This window comes from Anopheles arabiensis, chromosome 3 (genome assembly GCF_016920715.1).
Source record: "Anopheles arabiensis isolate DONGOLA chromosome 3, AaraD3, whole genome shotgun sequence".
NCBI classification, from domain to species: Eukaryota; Metazoa; Arthropoda; class Insecta; order Diptera; family Culicidae; genus Anopheles; species Anopheles arabiensis.
Window position 1 is genome coordinate 89,267,381 of NC_053518.1, and position 14,382 is coordinate 89,281,762.

The 14,382-nt window shown below is 43.7% G+C and overlaps 1 protein-coding gene across 3 annotated transcripts in view; it reads right to left on the reverse strand.

The window, feature by feature from the left end:
• Window positions 1–7,782, reverse strand: part of LOC120903363 — a 76,769-nt gene extending 68,987 nt beyond the window's left edge. For all 3 annotated transcript variants that reach the window (XM_040312758.1, XM_040312759.1, XM_040312757.1), the window contains exon 1: window positions 5,609–7,782. The gene's annotated coding sequence lies outside the window, so the exon portion shown is untranslated. The remainder of the gene's footprint in view (window positions 1–5,608) is intronic.
• Between the last annotated feature and the right edge of the window lie 6,600 nt (window positions 7,783–14,382).

Below are 14,382 nucleotides of genomic sequence, written 5' to 3' on the forward strand. Positions count from 1 at the left end.
GAGGATTTACTATCGGTGGGTTGTTTACTTAGTAGCTAGGTTTACTTAGAAAGCTAAGTGTAGTTTTGGCGTAGATATACTTTTCCATAACAATAATAAAAATCGTTTAATAATTATCTTGAAGAGAATTTCAGCAATATTTTATAGAAATTGGAAGATGTTATATCGATAGGACACAATCAATTATAAATGTCAAGTAAAGTTATGAATTCTTCGGCACTTTGATGAGGTTTGTTTGTGAATCTTTACACAATGCTGTAGCTTATCTGCTATACAGAACTTACTAGAACTAAAAAAACCTACCCAAGGTAAGACTGCTAAACTCTAATGTTTCCGGCAAGGGATCGCCTTGAAATAGGATTCACATCAGTTCTACCTATTTCGGCAAAACGAAGACCTTCCTTAACGATGTTTGAAGGCCTCTCTGGCCAACACGAGCTCAAAGTTACTACATGCCGACCGTATCCATAATCAGACTTACAGATATTTATTAATCCTGCCCCTCAACAACAGCTCAAAATTAGATTTGTATTCAAGATAGATGGCACAGTCCATTCTTTTATACGTTTTATTGCATGTTGCATGATGTTCTTAAAAAAATAACAAATCATAAAAGAATTTTTGCAGAACTTTGCTTTTTGTGGAGAACATTGCTAGTTTCTATTTTCGCCAAAATGATCGATATAAAAAAAAAAAACACTTTTTATCCAAAACAAATCACGTTCTGCACAGTTTTTAGATAATATGTTTCCTTGATAAAATAATATTCTGAGAATGAAAAAAAGAAAGCTTGTTCTATTGAACGTTCAACTCTGCTACCAAATTTAAAAGAAAAAATACTTTTTTCGGTGGAAGAAGCAAACATCGACAAGCGGAAGCGTGCATACATTTCATGCAATATTTAATAGTGCATCATAAAGGAACGCTCTTGCCGCTGGAAGAAAAAAAAAGAAGGATGAGTTCACAGCGAAAAACTTTCAGTCGCCGCAGAAACGCAGCCTTTTCCCCATTCCGTAGAAAGTAGGAAGAAAGAAAACGCGGAAGCGTACGGAATCTCATGCCCGTGCAGGCGCATATAGGTATAGGCATGGAACACAGACAATCACCATAATCGTAGCAGAGCAGGATTTTTTTTTGTGTGTGTGGTTCTTCATTTTCATACCGGCATATAAAAGGCAATGCGCAAACAGCCACACGATTGGGCACGACCAGCAGAAGAAAAGTTTGCCACACACACACAGTCTCACATTTCACTTCCAAAAAGGAGTCGTGTCAGTAAGGAAAATTTGAAACCGTATGCATATAGAAAGCGGCATGAATGTTCTACTGTTGCATTCATAATTCACCTGCGCACGGACTGCGGAAAATGGAAAGGTAGTGGCGCCAGCGTGAAATGCATTTGACGCAACACACGCCTACCGTTCGCTAAGTTTGCTGGTGCTGCTACTCGGATTAAGCCCGTGATAGCACTGCGTCCGGTTCCGCGGGCCTTTCCAGCAACCTCGCAACGTCAAGCTGGGGTTTGGGAGAGGCATAGGAGGCATTGGTGGAAAAAATAAATGGAAAATGTTTGCAGCATTCCAGGCGCAAGCGAACGCACCACCCTTTTGCCTATGAATTTCTAAATCCCGCTCAGTCATTCTCGACCGGTGAGGACGAACAACGGTCGAGGCTCACCGTACGACCACGAACGACTGAGAACCACATGTCACGGACACAACGATCACGAGTGAGCCTTGCCGGGACGCTCCTTCCCTTCCGACACGCTGTGACTGGCACATTGAAGCTTTGTGGGTGTGTGAGACAGTAAAATATTGCAAGTTTGTGTTCGTGGTATGTCAACTATTTGTCGCCGTTGGTTAGGTTAGGTCGACACGTTTGAAAAAAGCAAAAAAAAAACAAAAAAAAAAAAAATGGTGACAGCCGGAAATGAAAATAACTTACGGTCAAACGCAACAACTTGGTAAAATAACACAGAACAAGAATAGAGAAAATAACGCGATCTGATACGGAGAAGAACGTGCTGAACGTGTGACCAAACGTTGCATAACAAATTGGATTTTTTTTCTTATTGGAAAAGGTTCAAGGGTGTGTTTCAGAAAAGCACACTTGAAAAAAAGCGGCTTATAACTCCGAGGGCTTAATGTGTCGAACGCTTGAACACCCTTTAGTTGGGGCTGCCGAGTTAATTAATCGATCTGATTTACCCTACTCTTGGACGGTGGTGGTTAACACAAAAACACAGAGTGTGATAAAACTCTGGAGGGTTCAGCAAGTTCGCTCTCGTTCCGTTGTCACTCGTTGTCGCCGTTTCTTTGCGGCACAGTTTTTAAGGCCCGTTTTTGGGCGCTTTTTTTGTCTGTAGACACGTTTGATAATAACCCTCTAGTAAATCGTTTAAAGCCCACGCGGGTGTATTTCATTAAAATGTAGGGACCGTAACATGTAAGGGCCGAGATTTTCGGGGTCGGTGCCGTCCTCCAGTTTCAGCTACTTTCGGCACAGTGAGACTAGGCTCGGACAAACTGATGCAAGAAAAATGTGTGTGTTTTAAGGGGTTTGTTGTACATTGGAAGTGTGTATTTATAATAGGTATAACCGAAAACTGTTAAATTTTAAATGTCTGTTATAATTTCTGTAGTAGAAATATGAATAATGAGATTTATAGAATTCAAGATTGTTATAGAACTCATACAATCAATAATTCTTATTATAATTAAAACAATTTTTAAAAATTTTCCTAATAGAAGATTACAAATTTAATAATTATTCAACATTTAGCTTAATGCTTTATCTTTAGTCCTAAAGATGAGCAGTTTAAAGCCTTTAACACTACATTTTTCCATCGGCAACTATTTAATCCCACCATGCGGCCACGTAGCACGGTGAGATGAGTTGTGTTTATTTAAATTAATTAACGAACCACTTTTCCTGCCACGCATCCTCTCTCCGCCGTCCTTCAGCTGCTTAAAACCGGCCCAAAACCTTCCATTTTTTTTTTAAAAAAGCCCCCTTGTAGCACGTTTCGGATTTATGCTGACTGCAGCTGAGATAAACCGCATGAGGGCGTTGAGCTACCGCTACCGGCTCATCCTTTTTCCCTCACTTTCCCGACGCGCGGGCTGGCGAGTGCTGACAATGTGTGGGTGAAACCACGGAAAATATGTCCCCGTACGGTTAGTGGACTGTAAAAGAGCGACTGTCTGCCCTGCATGCTCGCACGTTTAAGCATGTGTGAGTGCGTTGAGTAAGAGGATTTTCTTTTTTGAACAACCGGTCGCCTTAACGACGCTTCGCAGCTGAGGTGTTTTCGGGGTATGGAAAATCTTTCAACCACAGTAGCTTAAAAGGCAAAGAAAGGCCAATCCAGGAGGATCCAAACCCAGCTAAGCACCTTTCCAAAAGTGATACTTTTTTTTGAGGGGATCGATCGAAGAGCGGCTTTTCTTGCCTGAAACTATTGAATCTTACAAGGCAGCGGCGAGCAAATTCAATGTGCGGCGAAAAAAGGAAGAAAAAAAACGCACAAAAAATGGAACGAACACTTTGTAATAAATCACTAAACAGCGAAATAATTCCTATGGGAGGCAGATACCTTTTTTATGGTGACGGTCGCCTAGTTTTTTTTTCCCTCCATCGGTTGCAGACATTTTTTTTTCACTTTTTCCTTCATGATTTTCGAGAAGGTCACACTCGCCTTCTAACGCAATTGATTTTTTGTTCAGCATTCCATTTTCTTGTCTACTGTCCCGGAACGGATCTCAGAGCGGATAAGCGGTGCCCGAAAAATCCCGCAGCAGCGGCACCAGGAAAAGGGCACCATACGGTCATGCTCTGGGGGAAGAAAAAAGGCTGTAACGGCGGCGCCTGGCCTGGTTTAATAATGTGAGGTTAAATTTTATTGTACGTTTCGTTTGCTCCCGGCTGTGGGCCAAAGGTGTGAGCAAAAGGGCAACCAAACAACAAACAGCACAAAACAACAACAAAAGGGAACAAAATTGATTCCATTACACGATAAATATCGGGTTGCGTGCGGCAAGATTTTCATCCCGTTCTGCAAACTACAAACCACCACGCGTCACCTCCGACCACGGGAGAGTGAAGGTAAAATTCCCACGAGCGAACAATGTGGCCACAGGATGATTATTACAGCCGCGGAAGGTGGCTACGAAGAGAGCTACGAAACTGGGCGAGGTGTGTGGTGAAAAATGTCTCGCACTTAAGGGACTGCTCGGGTGCTGACAGAAGTAAAAGCAACGTCAAGGTGTAGCCGGGTCACATGAACTCATCTCACACACACCCGCCCTCGGAGCAACAATCAGCAAGTCGTTTGAGGTCTGTTCATGTTTGTTGCTCACTGATTGAGATCGTGATTTTGCCGGATAAGAGCGAAGCGTCCCGACAAACAGAGCGTCATCCCCTTGCCTCATCACGGTGCCTCGCAAGGGACGACACGAGCTGTTCCATTTCTTTATCTGTGTCTAACTTCTTGTGGCTTGCGGCAGGCTTGCGTGGGAGCAGTAACACATCACACATTTTCATATCTTTGGGTCCATCCCGAGTGTGTAAGTGTGTGTGTGTACCTTCCGTACCATCCCAGCAAGTTTTGGAAGGAAGGAAATTTTGCAATTTGTCTCCCGGTCGATCCCAGACACGTTTAGGTAGAGAGATGCGTTGATTTGGAGCAAACAGGCAGGACAGAAAGCTAGTGTGCTGGAAAGGGCAAAGTTGAAGACATGTGTATATGTGTGGTTGAGCGTTGGTGGTTTGTTTGACAGCTTTGTTTGATAAAGGTGACTGTTTTGGCTGTTTAACTTAATGGTTCAGGTGTCTTCAATTTAAGATGATGAGATTTTTGCATTATGGCGTGCAAAGCTTACATCAACCTTGACCTTTCGAACGACGGCTATGAATTGTGAAGCGTTTGTATTACAAATGTATCCACCCAAAGATGTTTTATTTGAATTTCTATCCAGAATTAGCATTAAGACAGAATAAACTTAGAAATATGATAGAGAATTGCGCGGATTTATAATTAAATTCAAACTAAAATAGCATGCAAAAGATAACATATTAAAGCTTGAATCTAATCTGTTGTGATTGACAGTCATTGCAGCCAAGTTTTGGCTCTAAGGCATCAATTTTTGACAGTGAACATCCATTTATTACTCTAACGCACTCAATTTTGTCTATAAGTTACTCTTGTAGGATTGACGAAAAATCTGCTCAAAAACAGATTTATGACAATTGTAATTTCAAACAGCGTGAAATTCGATTGTTTTTTTTTAAATGAAATTTAATAAATTCACAATACATTCGATGAACACTGTCAAAAAATTACGCCTTAGAGACAAAAATAGGTGAGTTAGTGCAAACATCGGAGCCGGAGCTATGCGTATTGCATAAATTTAGGCGCTTATTATTAAAGCGCCTTGATGTATGCAATGCTCAAAGCAAACTCATCCCACTAAGCTCTTGTTAACATCTTTTTCAATCGTCGTACGAACAACCTCATCAAAACAGGAACATTGTTACACCCTCTCATTGAAATGGGAAAATCCTTCAAGAAATGTTTCAACCGGAATTAACGCCTTAAAGGTCGACTTACCATTTAACTGCAGCCCCGAGTGGTTCGTGGTGTCACTTAAAGAGAATCGAATTGAACCGAGATTACCGACTCGAACCTCACCCAAAATTCCAAAGCTGCACAGCTTCCACCAAACAACACAACCGCTTCCTTTCTCCACCACTCAAATTCCTCGCACCAAATTCCAGTGGTAAGCTCGCCACTAAAGCCGCTTGATCGAAACTGTAGCCCTTTTTCACAGTTTGGCAATCGCGTGCGCTTGGATTGAAATTAAGTTTCAGCGCAAGTGAGCAACGAAAAAGGCAAACAGCATTCCAGCTTAGTATCAATTTCACCGTACAATTCTCTAACACCCAAAACTTTCACCATGGACACAAATGTACACTTCTTTCCACCTTCACCAGCCAGCGAACTGTACACACAACAAACCCTCTCTCTCACTCACTCTCTCTTTCTCTTTTCTTCGCACTCGCATCAAATCTTTCACTTAATTCCGACGGATCACTGCGGGCACGGTTCCGTATTCCTTTTTCGTAAGCGGGAGTTTTCTTTTTCGTAATTTAATTTCAAACTTTTAACGCCACAACACTTCGCCACCATTTTCGCACCGCACCGCTGGTCTTGGTTTGGCCCGCGTACGTATGTGGCGCTTGTTGCTTGCCCTAGACCCCGCCGATATTCGATGTGATTGCGTACAGCTGCGTTTGCTGGATCGCTTCCGTTTCGTTTACTACTCCGCTGCCATTGGCGTGCGTTTCTGCCGGTTCCGGGCCTTCCGAAGTAACCGATTGAACGTGAGACGATTTTCCCATCAAATTAACCGACCGAAACGGCAGCTGGTGGGCCGCTCTTGTGGCAGAAGTTGAGATCGAATTTTCCCTCTAAAATTTCAGCCACAGATCTGGCGCGAGTACGGCTGTGTGGAAAGCAGCGTGGGGGAGTGTTTTTGGAGCAGTACTCGAGAACTCGTCACTTTAGCACAGCCTTTCGGGATCGTTTTAACGAAGATCGATTGGTTCTCGCTACTAATCATCGCCGTCGGGTTGGAGTTTTTTTTGTGGGCCGTTCAGAGAGTTGGAGGGTGCGTTTTATTGGCCATACAATGGCAACAGAGCAACGAACGGAAATAACGAACGGCACTGGAAACTGATTAACTTGCGTTTTGTCTTTGATTTTTTATATTTTATTTTTGGGACACTTGCCATTGGATTTTTGAAGTTGTATCTATAACTGTACCATTTTGCTTAATTTACATATAAATTAAACTTTTAGCTTTTTCACTTATGTATATTCATTTTGCATTTATAACACATTTTGCAGTCAGGCTTTCCTCAGAAGATATTTAATGCATTTTACTAATCACTCCAATTCCAATGCTCTCTCTCTCTCTCCAACACTTGATGCAGAACATTCACAAACGCTCAAACCGTTCGAGACGGTTGCCTCACACTGAAACCTTCCACACAAAAAAAAGCTTTGAACGCACCTGTCTCCCCGTTTTACTAGCCGAGTCGCTTCAGCTGGCGCTGTGACGATACGCCCCACAAACCAGTTGTGCCGCAGGTGTGAGTAATTACTTTTCGATGTTCGGTAAATAATTTCACACTTCCTTTCGGGCTTTTTAGGTTGCCGAAGGACTTTGCCACACAGTTTGCCACTTATCTTTATTTTCTAGCTGGCGCCGGCACGGAACGAAACTGTTAAAATAGCTCTCTACGAACCCATTAACGATTGTTTAAAATGGGTTTCACGTGCCGCAAAGGCTCACATATTTGCACACACACATACACAAACACATACAAAAAACATACCTGTACCCTGCCATATATTTGCTTATTTAATGAGATTTTAATTGTGAGACATCACAGCTTTTAGAGCGCTTTTTTACGCAATTTCCATATTCTTTCATAAAATAAACGTGTTTATACACTTGCACAACTCCGAATGCATATACAAACTTCGAAAGAAGTCTGCAAAAGCGAGAGAGCATCACTTCACCACCCCTTCTTCTGCCATATCCTCTGCACAGGGACACGGCACGAAAGCACACCGGACCACCGGGTCGTACTGCACTGGGTCCCACCAGCAGCTGGGTCCAAGGAACGGACTGGAAACGGTCGAGGATTCACGGACACGGGTACGGGCTTTCCCGTGTACGAGCAGCGAGCACAGGCGGGCGCGCACACTTTCCCGTGGCAAACGTCAGCAACAAACTGTTCGCTCGCTCGCTCCCCGACAAATGGTCCCGGCGTGAGCTCGCCAGACTCGTGGCCCGGAGCCGTCCGCTGCTGCCGTTCGCGCGATCCTCGTGGCTGACGACGATGATGGTACGTTGAGGGTTTTGCGGTGTTGACTGCGGTTCCCTCTGATGAAGCGCAACAGCTTCAGTGGAGCGTAGAGGGACCGCGGACACAACAGAGGGGTGGATTGAACGATTGCGCCCGAATCCGAACACGGCCGAGGCGTAACCGAAGTGAAAAGCTTTCAGGAGCGGTGAAGCTTTCGTGCAGCGGATACATTCAACAGAACCGAACGGTCCTCGGCGCGGGTTCGGTGCCTGCTGGTCCCGCTGGGAAGCTGCTGCCTCTGCCTGATGTTTTGAATGTCAGGTGCTACACCGTTTACCAGGGGGACGGGGCGTCTCCATCGAGCATTGGGGTGCAACATGGGAAATGCTGAACGACTGTTGCTTTTTGTTTACGGCAGACCGATTTTCGCTCCAGCACAAGACGGATGGATGTGGTACGGATGCTTTCGTGGTAGTGGCGTTTTAAAACGCGAAACAACCGTGAAAAAGATTTAAATACTTAATTGTGCACGAGCAGTTACGTTGAGAAGTGGACAGTAAATGCACAGCCAGGCAGAGCAATTGGCAGCGCAAGTGGAGAGCAAATGCACAGCAAGTGGGTTGATTTTGCGTTCTCTTCTATCTGTAGCAAAACACTCATACAACCAAGGCAGACAGGGAGCAGTTGTAATATTGAACCATCTCAAACACTGCATGGTGATGGTACGCATCTCCCCAGGCAGGAATACCTGAGCTTAAGTGCTACTTGCTACTGGTGCTGCTGCTACTTTTACTTCTTCCCATCCTGTGCTGTCCATAAACTCCAAACGACAGCTGGCTACCGGTGTGAGACCCGCTGCAAGATGTTCCACTGCGGGTGCCTGAAAGAAGCTGTTGTTATCTTTCCGCTTGCTTGGAGCTCAACAAGAAAGCTTGAATTCCGCGTACGTTCTCGGGGTAGGTGGGTTTCGTCCGTTCCCCCTTTTTTCTTTCCTAGAATAAAAAAAAATGGCAGGAACCACTGGCATGTTTGCGTTTCTTCTCCATTTCTTTTTTCTATGCTCTCCCCTTTTTTCTTTCGTTTACACGCTCCGTTCGTTCCTTTGATGTGTCCCTGCGTACGATGTACGATAAGCCGGCACGAGGAAGCTCATTTTCACTTTCTTTCGCTTATTTAACTGCACTCTCGTCAACTACTTTCCATCACCGCGGGCGGAGAAGCAGCACGGTTTGTCGTTTGGTTAGTTTGCCTGCCATTCTGTTGCGAGCGAAGTAAATTAGCTCGCCGGTTCACAGCGGAAGCTCATCATCATCGCCACTCATCGGCCCGCCTGCTTTGAGCTCACTTTCTATGCTCACTCGTTTGATACCCGTGCGCGTGAGCTTAATCCTTTGCAACCACTCTGTCTGGCTGCTAATTTATGATAATAAGCATGTGATAATAGACACGCCGTTCGAAGCGCACGTGGGCACAACAAACGTTCCCCTGTGGTGGTGGTGGAGAGGTTCCCTTCGCAACACATTATTGGCACGACGTGCACAACACACACACACACACGCGCGCACTGTCACCGGTTCTGCGTGCCCTTCACCGGTGTCACGAACTGGCAGTGCTAACGAATTTCATTACGAAAATTGGTTTACACGTACGGCACGGCAAGATGCCAGCGGTTGTATTTTTGTTTGCTGTCCGGTAATTGTGTTTGTCGGGCTGCGTTTGATATCCTCGCCGGAACGGTCGATTTGCTACGTGTGGATTAATTTGGGCTAGGTGTTCGAATGAAACATTTCCCTTCCCTTACCGCCAAAAAAAGTGCTCATATGTGTGTGTGTGTGTGTCTGCTTTCCAAGGTGTATTATTTATTACACCAGGCACACCGTCTTGCGGGACACGCACGATTTAGCTGTGACATTTTTTATTGGTGTGTAACGGTTTTTTTTCCAATGCTCGTTGTACATGTTCAAGTTCATGTCAAACAAGCTATTTTTGGCTGCATGTCATGTCAGGGGTGTCTGGTACCGAAATGGTTATTAACACTAATACATCGTATGAATTTTAGAGAGAAGAAGCTAGAGTTTCTGTTTGAGTCTGGTTGTTGAGTTTTGAGAAACTACGATCACTACGGACAGACAAATAATACTTAGTACCCAAAACTTCATTTCATTTCGTTTCAACAGGTCGTTTCAACACATCATTTTAGTGATACGGCCAATACGGTGGTTCTTACGGGAAATTTTAAAAAGTTGGTTTCTCAATTACTCAAACATATCCCAAAGTACTCAGAATAAGGTAGATACATGCAAGAAATGATGTGCAGAAAAGAATGACAGTTTCCAAGATTAGATGTTGGTTTGGTTCAAAGATACGAATGAGGGCATCAGGCTCAAAGTCTCTACAAAAAAGTAATATTTCAGAATTTCTGAAGAATGTATGGCACATAACACCTAGAACAAGAATTAAAAGAGAATAGACTCCAATCGTTGTCTACGTGAACATGCTGACAAGTATTCTAAGTAAGGCCCTATCTTCTATGGGATAGGCATCGATTTGTAACTAACCCGAAGCGGGTTTACAAACTCATCAACTACTTCCGGGAATTACCAACTTCTGCTTGAATTCATCATAGCATCAGAACAATTCCAATACGCTGCAAGCACTTCTGGGCCACCGCAACTACTCTTAAAAGAGGTTGGTAGCTTAAGATCCATTTTCCATGAATATTTCAGAGAGAAATTTTACAACGCCGTCAGTACAATAGTTATTTTTATGCTTGATGGTACTTTTTTCCGTCTGCGGTATTGTTTCGAATTACGGACACTTAAGGCATTTTTGGCATTTAATATTATCTTACTAATTCAATTTCAATGGAATTTGATTTCGATTTTATTGGGATTGGAAATTAGATCACGATGGAGATAGGAATTCTGATTAATGGGGTCGAGAAGAAAACTCGTATTTAGAATTTCCGAGGTAGAATCACGCAATTTCCAGTCAAAAAATTAATTAAGTCCATTTTATGAATTGAAGGTAAAGAATTAAGACTAATACAGAATGAGCTCTTATTCCAGCTTTGACTAATGGTATAAAACTAGTGGTATGAACCCCCAGCTTCGTCACCCCGCCGCAAACTAGAAAAACGCTCTATCACATTGGGAATGGGATTGGGATTAAAAGATTGGAATTCCAACCGGAATTGGGACTTGAAAATTAGAATCCCTTCTGAGATTCATTTTTCCCATCACTACACGGGACCGCCCAAAATAACGTCTATAATCTTCAAAGTCACATTTACCCAATACCTTTTAGCTTTTTACTTATTTTAAGTTTCAAAAATCCAAATCTGAGTCAAGGAATCCTCCTAGGTGGACAGCACGATGGTCTTAAAAACAACTGGATTTGCGTGCTGTTTTTCTCTTGTACTCGTAGATGCGTAGAACCGAAGAACTGGTACTGTCTACTGCAGGGTCTACTTGGGGTCGTACACATTTTCAACATGTTCTAGTACATCATGGCAATTATTAAAAACTAAAAAGCGGCATCCTCATGGACTGGATAAGAAAAAACACCTCATTTTTAATTCAACCTTAGGAAAAAGTTGGGAAAAAATAGTTTTTAGCAACCAGTTAACACATCTTCCAAACCTTACCACTATTCTTCTCTTCGTTTGTGTCATTTCTCCTAACCAAACAAAACCCAAAAATCCAAAAAAATGACGAAAATTTTCCTCTCTACGACCTTAGCTTACACATCGATTCTAGCAAAAACCCACTGCTTCATACCATACAGCTCGAAGTAAACGAACTTCAAGTGCTAACACCGAGCACCGAGTGAGCATGAGTTGTAGTGATCAATGTGCCTTTTATCACGATATCGTGTAACGCTTGAGCAGTTTTGGAAAACGTTGAACCACGTTTCGTGGCCGCCATTCCAAGGCCAGGAAGACCGCTTGGAATGGAAACGCCAGTTGGTCACGATTTTAATCTACCAAATTGAAGCACGCACGGTGTTACCCATCACCCACCCCAGTGGCAGGAGCAACGAGAGCCGCTGGATCCATTATCGGTGCTAAATCATTCCGGGGTTTTTCGCACCAGTAAGGAGACGGATGTATGGAAAGCACCCAAAGTGGTTTCGTGGCCAGCGCTGGTACGAAATATTGAGCGGGAGCAGTTTCCTCCGCTACTGGGGCCATGTGTGTCTGCGCTGTGCTAACAGTGTTTGTGTTGTGAAGACACCAAAGCAAACCAAGCGAACCAAAGTGTAAACATAAAAAAAAATGTTTGAGAACGCTTCGCGGACCGCTTTCATCGCCAGTCGAAGTTCGGCGGAGCCCATTCTTTATCGTTTGCTTCTCACGCATAGGTCTGTTCCTTTAGAACCAAACACCTACTGGAGACACACAAACACACCCGTACTGTAGCACTAAATCAAGAAGAAACAAGAAACTCCCTCCTCCTTCCGTAACGATCTCAAGCCCCGATATGGATGGATAAAGTTTGTCAGCTAACCATTGTTGCGGCTGGGTATGCCACACCGGTGAACTTTTCGGCCAACGGCAAACGATGGAACTGGAAAGGTCAACTGGACGATAACTTTGTCTGGGGCCGATCGGTCAGACCAGACCAGGCCAGACCAGGACGAGAATGAGTTTCAGATGAGTTTTCTTCTGCACACTAACCGCAACCGAGATAAGGTGCGAAAAGCGTTTCCAGAGCGTCGATTGGGTAGGCTTTCTGCAGAATTGCACCTTCGAAGTGGTCTTTGGAATTCTATTAGAAGAGTTGATCCAACATCTAGCCACACAATGGCACCGCCTGAAAAGCTATCAGTTGCGGTAAGGCTTTTCTTTTTCACTTTCAAATAGCTGTGCGATCGAAACCGACCAATTACTCGGATAGCACTTCGGTAGGAAGTACAAGAAGTCCTTTTTTGGAAGAGAGCTTATACAGAGAGAGAGAGAGAGCTTCTCTTCCAGTGCTTTCTCGTTTGGTGGTTTGGAAAAGTTTTGTGCTTCCTAGAAACAAAACCGAAACGTCTAATGCTCCACATAAATTCATCTCGGAAAGTAAGAAACGACCGACCGGCTCCAAAGCCTTCCCAAGTCCCAATATTAGCAAGCAAACACCATCAATCAAGCAGATCGAACAGAAAAAGCAAAGCCAAAAAACAAAAAGATCTTACCATTTTTGCTGAAGCAGTTACTGTTCTTCAACGGCAAAAGAATCGAAATTAATTCAGTACGCTTCGCTCATCGTTCCTAGGGTTCTTTTTTCACTCACTCGACTGTTTACACTTGCTGGGCAAGCAGGGAAGAGCGATCAAGTAAAAAAACGGCTCCCAAAACTAACCCCCATATGAAAAGTTTCATTTCGATTTTCGTACCCATGGATGTATCCTAACGAACGAGAGCGGCGAGTGTTGTTGCTTCACACCGTTTTTTTTTTCTTCCCTTCCCAAATCAAAACGAATGCTTCCGATGGGAGCAAAACTTGTTGGGGATAGTGCAAACCCGGGCCCGCGACAGTCACAGTGCTGGGATTGAAATGAAAATTTCCAACCGAAAACCCAGACACATATTTGCCGTGTCGTTGTGGATGTGTGGCGGGAACGATCGCACGTACCCGGAAACCTGGAAACCTTCGGCAGGTCCGCAAACGAGCGCAAACGTGCTGTAATGTTGTCTCAGTGCAGCCAACACCGACACACACACAGGGGATGCCGGATGCGTTCGCACCATACAACCGCGGTTCCGGCTGCTCGCCCGCGCCCGGATGTTGCAGGCACCAGTTGTTGGTGCCCGTGTTTCGCGTGGAAGCTTCCTCTGCATCTGCAATGCGTACATTTAACATTTCACACTTGTTTGTTTGGTTTTTTGAGTTAGCCGTTCCGGAGTTAGGGCACAGTGTAGGTGGTCTAAGGGCGGCACAGCGGCAAGTAGAAGGATGGTTTTTCCAATGTGTCTTGCAAATCGAGGTCGTGTGGACTACACGTTTGATAAATGATATTGTTTGTGTCGGGGCAATAACGAGACGCATTGATGGCGCTTGCTAGCGAGTAACATGATTATTTAAATAAGGTTTCACGGAGAGTATTTTTTTGGTGAAAACCATGAGGATGATAACTTCAAAAAGAAATTTTACATTGATCTATTTTTTTTAGGCTTGCAATTTGGAACAAAATCCTTCGAATAACTAGTCTCCAACTAGGCTCCAAACCCTCTCTACTTCCATTGTTATTGCCTATTAGAATTAGATGCTTTACACTATATCCACGGAACTCTATATTCAAGAACTTTGTTCTAGTAAATGTTGTCAAGGAAGAGTTATTTTTAATCTGTATGTTCTAATATCCAACTTCATCTATTCGTGTATTTGTGCCATATTTGTCTACCGTCAACAACATAAACTTTTTCTGTTAGATGTCTAGGTGAGCCTTAGAAATGAGCAAAGAGTCTGTGAGGTAATTATTATACTAGACATTATTATTATTGTTCGAACAAACGTATCC